The sequence below is a fragment of the Bufo bufo genome, chromosome 6 (assembly GCF_905171765.1).
Source record: "Bufo bufo chromosome 6, aBufBuf1.1, whole genome shotgun sequence".
Classification (NCBI taxonomy): Eukaryota; Metazoa; Chordata; class Amphibia; order Anura; family Bufonidae; genus Bufo; species Bufo bufo.
This window is the reverse complement of record NC_053394.1, coordinates 410,800,807-410,810,812: the sequence shown is the minus strand read 5'-3', so window position 1 is coordinate 410,810,812 and position 10,006 is coordinate 410,800,807. Positions and strand designations below refer to the sequence as shown.

At 37.1% G+C, this 10,006-nt stretch overlaps 2 pseudogenes; both read left to right on the top strand.

Moving 5' to 3' along the window:
• The first annotated feature begins 3,261 nt into the window (after nucleotides 1–3,261).
• Nucleotides 3,262–3,437, top strand: LOC121006503 (annotated as a pseudogene).
• A 5,928-nt stretch (nucleotides 3,438–9,365) lies between these two features.
• Nucleotides 9,366–9,535, top strand: LOC121006520 (annotated as a pseudogene).
• The last annotated feature ends 471 nt before the right edge of the window (nucleotides 9,536–10,006 follow it).

Sequence of the window (10,006 nt, the reverse complement as noted above, 5' to 3'; positions counted from 1 at the left end):
GAAATACAAAAACGATTGGAAGCAAGGGCCTTCAGTGTGGTCCGGATCTAATGAATCAAAATCTGCAAAAGTGGCCATTTTATTTAAGGGAAATGTTTTTATTGATCAAGTAAATGAGATTTTACCGGGGATAATTTTATTGGTTAAGGCTTTTATTGACGGTATTAAATGGCAGTTTTAAAATTTTTATGGGTCTACGGATAAAAATGAAAGAGCAAAAATGTTAGAAATTTTATCCCTTTTTATTAATGATTCTGACCCTTTGATTTTAGCAGGAGATTTTAATTGTATTTTACGAGGGGAGCGTCGGTTCTCAAGCTCGGTAAGTAGAAATATAGACAAAACCTCCTCGATTTTAAAGAATTTAATTTTAGATTTTAAACTTACCGATGTTTTTAAAAAATGTAATAGCAGTTTACCAGAAGAGGCCGGCGCTACCTGGAGTAATATTAATTGTAAATCAAGAATCGATTTTATCTTCTGTTCTTATCAAATACTGCCTTTTAGTTGTGAACTTTTATCCAATATTTTCTCTGACCACAAATTATTATTTTTTAAGGTATGGTGGTAAAAATAAAAAGAAAGTAAGTTGGAAATTAAATATCCCCCATCTGAAAGATCCAAAGGTTTTATCAGATTTTATTGCATTTTGCAAGCGCTGCAAAAGGGTAAGAAATCCCCAAATACAAATAACAGCATGGTGGGAAAAAATGAAGTTAAAAATTAAAACCTTTTTTATTAGAGTGGGAATAGAGAAAGCCCAAGAAAAAAGAGACTTTTATGAGAAATGAAATACCCGTTTGCAGACGCAATACAAGCTCCGAGATCTGGGGATAGAGATTAATGAAGAAATAGAAGAAAGTAAAAAAGAAATAGCACAGTGCCTGGAACAGAAAGGCAAAGAAATTATATTCCGCTCAAAACTAAAACATCTAGAAGAGAATGAGACCTGTTCCAGGTACTTCTTTAAAAAGATTCAGGATAAACGTACCCAGATCAAGGAGCTTGAAGGTGAGAGTAATATAAAAGATATTTTGCGAAAAATGCATGAGTTTTATTCAGTACTTTTTAATGAGAAAAAAATTGATAAATATTTTATGAAACGCTCACTGAAGGTGATTGAAAGTGTTTTAGATGACGAATCGCAAAAGCTTTTATTACAGGACATCACAGAACAAGAAGTTTTAGAGACTATTAAGAGTTTTAAAAAAGAGAAAGTTCCTGGGCCAGACGGTATACCCATAGAGTTTTATGTTACTTTTTATGGTATTTTAAGAGAAGACTTGTTTTATCTTTTTAAAGAGGTTTTTAGATCCAAGACTCTCCCGGGTTCCTGGAAAAAAGGAGAAGTATCCTTACTTTACAAAAAAGGAGACAAGACAGACGTAAGGAACTGGAGGCCGATTACACTTTTAAACTGTGACTACAAAATAATGGCGAAAATATGTGCAAACAGAATGAAAAAAATAGCTCATAAAAAATCAGTGGGATACCCGGGAGAAGTATTTGGGAGAATTTAAACCTTTTAAAAGATGTGATTAATGATACTAAAGACAGGAAGGAGAAAGTAGCAATTTTATCTTTAGATTTTGAGAAAGCGTTCGATCGTGTATCACATTTTTATCTTTTTCAGGTTTTAAAGAAAATGGGTATACTGGATGGTTTTTTACAATCTTTAAAAACATTTTATGATGGCTGTACAAGTAAGATTTTAGTAAATGGTTTTAAGACTCAAGATGTCCTTTTAAAATCTGGAGTAAAACAGGGGTGTCCCTTGTCCCCACTACTTTTTATTTGCGCCTTAGAGCCTCTTTTATGTGCAATACGGAAAGATAAACAAATACGCGGAGTCCCCCTGCCAGGCGGGGGACGACGACTAGAGGCTAAAGTAGTGGGGTACATGGACGATGTGGCGGTAATCGGTAGGGACGCCCCGTCAATCCAAAAAACATCTAAACAAATTGAATATTTTTGTTCCTCCTCTGGTTTTAAAATTAATTTTAATAAAAGTAGTATTTTAAACATTGGAGAAATGGTTTTAGAGGACATCCCTATCGCTGAATCAGAGTCTGTGCAGATTTTAGGAATCACCTTCAGTGAGTCGAATGATGGTCTTAAAAGCTGTGACACGGTGACAGAAAAAATAGGTAAGAAAATAAGTATGTGGGGTCTGAGAAGTCTAACAATGGAAGGGAAGATTTTAGTTTTAAAAATGATAATTTTACCAATTTTATTATATTTAAGTATGTTTTTTCCACCCTCCAAACGCCTTTAAAAAAAATTAATAAAGTATGTTTTAATTTTTTATGGGGATCAAGAATGGAGAAACTCCAAAGAGAACTGGTAATGCTTCCCAAACATAAAGGTGGTAAGGACTTCCCAGACATAAAAGAGTTCCTTTTTATAAAGTATTTTAGTTTGTGTTTAATACCCTTTTTAAAGATAATTATTGGTCCTATTTTATGCGTTACAATACAGGTTATTTTATGAGGCGGAATCACTGGTTTAAAACTGTTTTAAATTCACCTTATGCTTTTAACCTACCTAATTATTATAAAATTTTAGAGGAAATAGTGGCCAATTTTAATTTAAAAGGAAAAAGGGTAGAGGATTTAAAAAATAGCAAAATTATTTTAAAAGAATTAAAAGATGGAAAAATGATGACCCCTATAAAGAATTTTAGTGATGCAAAAGTAAGCAGATTTGGAAAGATGTCAATATTAATTATATTTTTAACCCGCAGAAAGACCTGGCCTGGAGCTGCGTACATGAGTATCTTCCATGCCGGGAATTCCTGCACCGAAGAGGTTTAACCAGCACCGCGGAATGTCCAATAGGAGGTTGCAGAGAAGAAGACGTTTTCCACATATTCTGGTACTGCTATTTTTCTATTTTGGACAAAGATGTTCCCGCTTTTAAAGAAGATAACAGGACTAAGGGTTTTAACAATGGACGGTGTTTTTTATGGAGGTCTGAAATGCCCATCAAGAATAAAAAGGACTATGGCATGAAAGATCACTAATTGTGTCAAAGCAGCTCTGTGGATGGTCAGGAATATTTTATGTTTTAAGCATGATGTCATTTCTGAGGAGAATGTTTTAAGATTTGTTTTAGCAGAAATGTATAAATATTATTTAATTGACAGAAAAAATATGCCTTTTATGTGTCACAAATGGTTTTTAAGGGAATGGGGGTCTGTAATTTGATTGCATTTAATTTAAATCAATTTTATATATGTATTTATTTAAATATTGTCTTTTAATAAATATACCCCTTTGGGGTAATCAACGTAAAAAAAAATCTGTTCTTATCAGTTTAATATCTGGGGACCATATATTAAATGGATTTTTCGAACAGGGAGATGGAAAAAGAGCTTGCTCTGTCCACTCCACGCATTGACCTGGTATTGCAGTACCTCCAGGACCGATGCACCCCTTCTAATCCAGTATGAAAAACAGAATGAAATTGATTGCAAGCATCCTTCCAGCAAGCAAGTGGAAAGTTGTGTGTGTCCTGCCTCCTTCAGGAGTCTGCACTTCAGCTTCTCCTCTGTCTGCCCAGTCAGTGCAGTGCTGCTTTCTGCATATAATACCGGCATCTAGTCTGTCAATCTCCTAATTGCATCAGCTGTTGGTTTGTTCCAGCACCAAGTAACCCAGCCAGCCAGTCTCCTCACACCCTAAATCCAATTAAGACTGATGGGTTAATTGGCTTATTACCTGTATGAAGTGTTTGGACCTCTACGCACCTTACCTTGGGTTTGATTTGGGCCTGTTGTGCACACCTGCGATGCTGAGCTGTCCCTTGGAATTGACCCTTTTGTAGCAAGTTGGCTGGATGTAACCATTTACTTGTTTTATTAAATGAGTAAAGTTTGTCTGTGTCTCCCTCTTGTTGATCTATCTTTTGAACTGGATTACTTGGAGGCTAAAATGTAGTCCAGCACCTCTTATGTATCTGCAGCAGCAGCTGGACCTACCTTGTCTGGACAATGGACGGAACACTGCACGTGTCACAGGTGGCTTGTCAGGTCAAGTAAGGTCAGGTCAGTGGATGACATCACAAGGGCCCTGACATCACAATCAACAATGCATAACCTTTTTTTTTTTCTTCACTTCACTACTCCTCCTATTAGTTTTTCTTCTTGGCGTGCTTTGGCACCAGGACTTGCGTGCGAAGAAAAGGCGTGGCCAAAAGTGGGCTGAGCTATGCAGATTGGGAACATGAGGAGGAGCATGCTGGTGATTGCTGAGCGGAGGACGCACGTTTTTTCCTGGTTTGTGAGAGAGCAAGAAGCCTCCCGGACTGTGGCTGGGGTTGGGGCCTGTAGGCTGTTGCCTTGTGAAGTGCTCTGCATTGGCGAGAAGCAGCCCCGTTGTCGAGGCCGAGTGGGTATCGCTTCTCAGCCTCATGGCTAAGATCAAGTGATTTTTTTGCTTGGTCTTGGCTGTGAGTGCTCGTGGGTAGCCGGACCCTCGGCCTTGGAGGAAGTTCACGGTTTATTGCAGTGGCTGATCCCCTGCTGCTATTGGGGGGACGGATTAGTCCCTAGGCACCTGAAGGCGATCGACATGGGAGTGACGATTCGCCCTGCTGGGACTTGGGATTTCCGGGTCAAAAATATATTTAAAATCAAAATTGAAGAATCGAAGAGAGAGAAATACACGCTGCAGTTCTTCGTCAAGGAGGTATTGTTTAATCGTCTCTTACTTACCAAGAATGATATTTTTTGTCTTCAGGATACAAAGAGGGGAGAATTTACTTTAGTTTTGACGTCTGCATCGGCTTGCCATAACCTTCTGGTACTTCTTAAAGGATATGAGAAAGATCCGAAATTTGATGGTATGACTTTTATTTTGCTCTATAATAGTGATGTTCCACTAGTGGTTTTTATGTATAACCCTTCTGTAGAGCTGGATAATATTGGGGTTTTCCTGAAAAGATATTGTGAGGAAGTTCGTTTTGCCTATAAAGTCATGAACTCTGAAGTTTTATGGACAGGCAAATATAAATTTTTTGTCAAATTTAAGGCAGATCTTGACAGTGCAGGGGGAATGTGCTACCCCCCATTGTCGTTTGCTATTGGAAGAGACAAAGGCTTCCTTTTTTTTCCGGGTAAGCCTGTATTTTGCAGAAGGTGCAGATGTTTTGGGCACTTAATGGAGGAATGTAAAGATAATCCCGTAAAGTGTACTAACTGTAACAAGTCTGGACATGTGGCCAAAGCGTGTTCTAACCCTCGAGCATGTAATGTATGTGGCCAGGTTGGTCACCTTTTCAGGGATTGTCCTCTAAATACCAGACCCAAACCTAAGACCTATTCGGAAGCAACCAAAACTTGGGCCCCGGTCCCGGGAAGGTACCAGAAACCAAATCCGGATAAAACTGATACGGATAGCAGCAATGTTAATAAGGATGATGAAGGGGATGAGAACCGGATGGAGGAGAAGGATGGAGGAGACAAAGGAGAAATTGAACTTTCTCCAACAGTGGGGGATTTTGATTTGCCTTCAGATGATGTCACTGGATTACAAGGGGAAGGAGAGATAGATGCTTCTGTGCCCAAATCTCTAATTCTGCCTTGGGAGATTGAAAGTGAGGAGAATGTTCAAGCAACCTCATCTAAAGAAAAAACAACCCTTGATGAGCTAGGTTTAGACCTGAGTGTCAAAAGATCCAGGTTGGAATCTACGTTAAGTATGGAAGTAAGCCCTAGAGAGGACAGAATATACCCAATTACTGGTGAAAGAGCAAATGACCAGTCTTTTTTAGACTATGTCGTAAATCAGGGCTTCGGCTTCAGTTACCCCCTTCAAGGAGAACCCGGATGAGAAAGATATGGGGAGTTGAAAACTATACCTTTAAAAAAATTCTAATATGGGCACCAAAACTATCTGTGATGTCTTATCCCTGAATGTTAGGCTCCTTAAGTCTAAAACAAGAAGAGCTGCTATTTTTGATTTTTTGAAAAAACAATCAGCAGAGATCTTATGTCTGCAGGAATGTGGGATAGATGATGTTATAAGTAAGGATGAGTGGGTGTATGGTGAATCAATTTGGTCTGGGTCGAGTGAGAATAGGAATTCGGGGGTGGGGATTTTGTTAAAAAATAGAAGTATCAGTGTTGATTCGTATACTGTGGTTGAAAATGAGAGGTGTGTGATAGCAATAATTAAGTATAAAGGATGGAAAGTCAGAGTTGTGAATGTATATGCATCAACAAAAAAAGAAGAACGTGTGACTTTGTTTAAAAAACTAAAGATTTTTTTGATTGGAAGAATGGATACAATAATGGTGGGGGGCTTTAATTGTGTGTTAGAGGGAGAGAAAAAGGATGTTTCAAGTAATCTGTTGAGTAAACTAATTAAAGATTTTTCCTTTATAGATATATCTGAAGCCAGAATGGGGAAGCCACCACCGTGCACTTTTAAGTCTGAGGCAGGAAGTATAACATCTAGAATAGATTTTGTTTTCTTATCAAAAAGCATAAAATGTGTTAACTATTGGCAAGATGATATCTTCTTTACAGATCATATGTGTTTAAGGTGTTGTGTGGAAGGGAATGTCAAAAGTACGTATGGGAAAGGATTGTGGAAGCTAAATACTAAATGTTTGGATGATGAGAAAGTAATGGAATGTTTTAAAGTAAAATATATGGAATGGAAAAAACGGAAAGGGGAGTATGAAAATATTTTACAATGGTGGGATTGGATGAAGAAAAGAATAAAAGGTTTTTTTAAAATAAATGGGGGTATAAGAATGCAAGGATCAGAAGAATGGAATATAAAGAATTAAGTATGATGATAGAATGGTTGAAGAAATTAAGCAATTTGGGTGTTAGAATGGATGATTTAATAATGAATGCTAAAAAAGAAATGAAGCGTTTTATGGAGAAAAGAGGGAAAGAAATTATTTTTCGTTCTAAAGTAGAATATCTGGATGAAAATGAGAAGTGTACAAGATTTTTCTTTAAAAATGTATGTGGGAAAAAGTAGGATATGAATGAGATTGTTAGTTCTGAGGAGGTGTGTGTAAGTGGGGAAAGTGTTATTAAGGTGGTTAAAGAGTATTACTCAGGTTTGTATGGGAAAAAAAGGATAAATGTGGGTTTAATGGAAGATGTGGTAAGATGTCTTGATATTAAATTAAGTAGAGAGGAAAGTGATATAATGTCTGACGAAATGCAAATGGATGAGATTAAGAAAGTTGTCTTTAGTATGAAAAAGAATAAAACACCAGGGAATGATGGTATCCCAATTGAATTGTATGTGAGAACTTGGGAATGGATGGGGGAAGATCTTTTTGAGGTATGTAAGTATATGTGGCAATGTGGTGTAATGAGTGAAACAATGAAAGAAGGAGTGGTTGTCTTGATTTTTAAGAAAGGTGAGAAAAAAGGATTGAAAATTGGAGACCGATCACTTTGTCGAATACAGATTGTAAGGTGTTTAGTAAATTTTTGGCAAATCGTATGCGTGAATGTGTTAAAAAAGTGATTGAAGAGGAGCAAGTATGTGCAATACCTGGGAGGAGTATGATGGAAAATTTGATATTATTGAGAGATCTAGTTGGTGATAGTATGGATAGAAAACAGAAATGTATGGTGTTAACGATTGATTTTGAGAAGGCTTTTGATAGGGTTTCACATGAATATATGTTTAAAGTGTTAGAAAGGATGGGATACCCAGTTAGGTTTTTGAAATATATTAAAAGTTTGTATGATGGAATATCAAGCGAGATTTTAGTGAATGGACATTTAAGTAAAAAAATATGTGTGGAGTCAGGAGTAAGTAAGGGATATCCCATGTCTCCTGTAATTTTTATAAGTGCAATGGAAGTTTTGATGTGTTTGCTTAGGAAAGAGAAAATGATGAGAGGTATGTTAGTTCCAGGAAGTGGGGGGCAAACATGTGAATGTTTTGGGTTATATGGATGATGTGGTTATTATAGGTGATAGTGTGGCTGCAATGAGAAGAGGTTGTTTGATATTGGATTTTTTTTTTGGTGCATCGGGTTTTACAGTGAATTGGAACAAACGTTCGTTTAAATGCTTTGGAGATAGTCAGATAAGTTTGGAAGGTGTTAAAAAGGAGGATTATGTGATCAAAGTATTAGGTATTCTTTTTAATGAGGATTTGAAAGGGAGTGAAAGTTGAGATGATTGTGGGAATTTTTTTTAAAAGAAATGTAATTACTGGAAACTGAGAGATTTAAGTTTGTCTGGCAAAGTGTTGATTGTTAAATCAGTTGTGCTACCTTTAATATGGTTTGTTTGGTGTGTTTCCGGTCAATGTTGTAAAAATGAGGAAAGTGGAAAAAATGATTTTCACCTTTTTATGGGGGTAGTAAGATGGAGAAATTGAAAAGAGAGTATGTGTATAGAGCAAAAGAAAATGGGGGGCTTGGATTACCAAATTTGGGGATTTTTTTGGGATTGTCATATATTAGGATGTTTGTTGTAATAAAAGGAAAGAAGAATAAATGTGCATATATGTTGAGTTACATGGCCGGATGGATGGTATATGGATTGGGATGTAAGTCGAGAGATGCAAGAGTACCTGTTGCCTTTAATTGTCCTGAATGTTATGGGGTGATTGAGAAGTTTATCAGACAGAATGATTTGATTGCAATTAAAATGGATGAGTTCAAGAATAAGAAGAAAATGATTAAATAGATTAATAAGAATGAAAAATGTGTGATATTATGGGACTAAAGCAGGATGAAGTGGAGAGAGCATGGAAAAATTTGTTAATAGAAGGGGTGTCCAATAGACAAAAAGACGTGGTATGGATGGGGTTACAGAATGTTTTACAAGTAAGAGAGTTTCAAAAAAAGAGATCTTATTAGGTAAGAATTTTGTCTGAGGGATGGATGCGGGGGTGGATGAGAGTGTGAGACATCTATTTTGGAATTGTAAGTATGCACAGCAAGTATGGAAAGGGATGGGAAGGATGATTAAAAGTTTGACAGGGGTTAATTATATGTGTTGGAAAGTTGTTCTGTTTGGATTAGGTGCTTCTGGTAAACAGAATTCAAGATTATTGTGGTTTATTGTAGTATGTGTGTTGGAGAGTTTATGGGATGTAAGGAATTTATGTGTGTTCAAAAGGGAGCGAATAGATGAGGATGAATGTTTAAGAATGATTTTGTCAAGACTATATATAATATATTGTTGGGATAGAAAGCACGGTGGTGGTATGGAAATACAAAAAATTGAGGTTCTTGGTATAGTATTAATAGGAAGTTAGGTGTTGCCTTTTTGACGATGGAAAAAAATAAAAAAATAAAATAAAAATGCCATAAGGATGAAAGGTGAAGTAACATGAGCTCAAGTTTTTTAATGTATAGTTTTGAGAAATGTGTTACTAACCATTCTGAATGGTAAAAAAAATTCAAATCTGTTCTTATCAGTTTAATAATCTGGGGACCATATATTAAATTGATTTTTCGAACAGGGAGATGGAAAAAGAGCTTGCTCTGTCCACTCTACGCATTGACCTGGTATTGCAGTACCTCCAGGACCGGTGCACCCCTTCTAATCCAGTATGAAATACAGAATGAAATTGATTGATTGCAAGCAAGTGGAAAGTTGCGTGTGTCCTGCCTCCGGAGTCTGCACTTCAGCTTCTCCTCCTCTTTCTGCCCAGTCAGTGAGTCAGTGCTGTGCTGCTGCTTTCTGCATACCTGCATCTAGTCTGTCAATCTCCTAATTGCATCAGCTGTTGGTTAGTTCCAGCACCAAGCAACCCAGCCAGCCAGTCTCCTCACACCCAAAATCCAATTAATACTGATGGGTTAATTGGCTTATCACCTGAATGAAGTGTTTGGACCTCCACGCACCTTACCTTGGGTTTGATTTGGGCCTGTTGTGCACACCTGGGAGGGCTGCTGAGTTGTCCCTGGGAATTGACCCTTTTGTATAAAGTTGGCTGGATGTAACCATTTTCCTTGCTTTATTAAATGAGTAAAGTTTGCCTGTGTCTCCCTCTTGTGGATCTATCTTTTG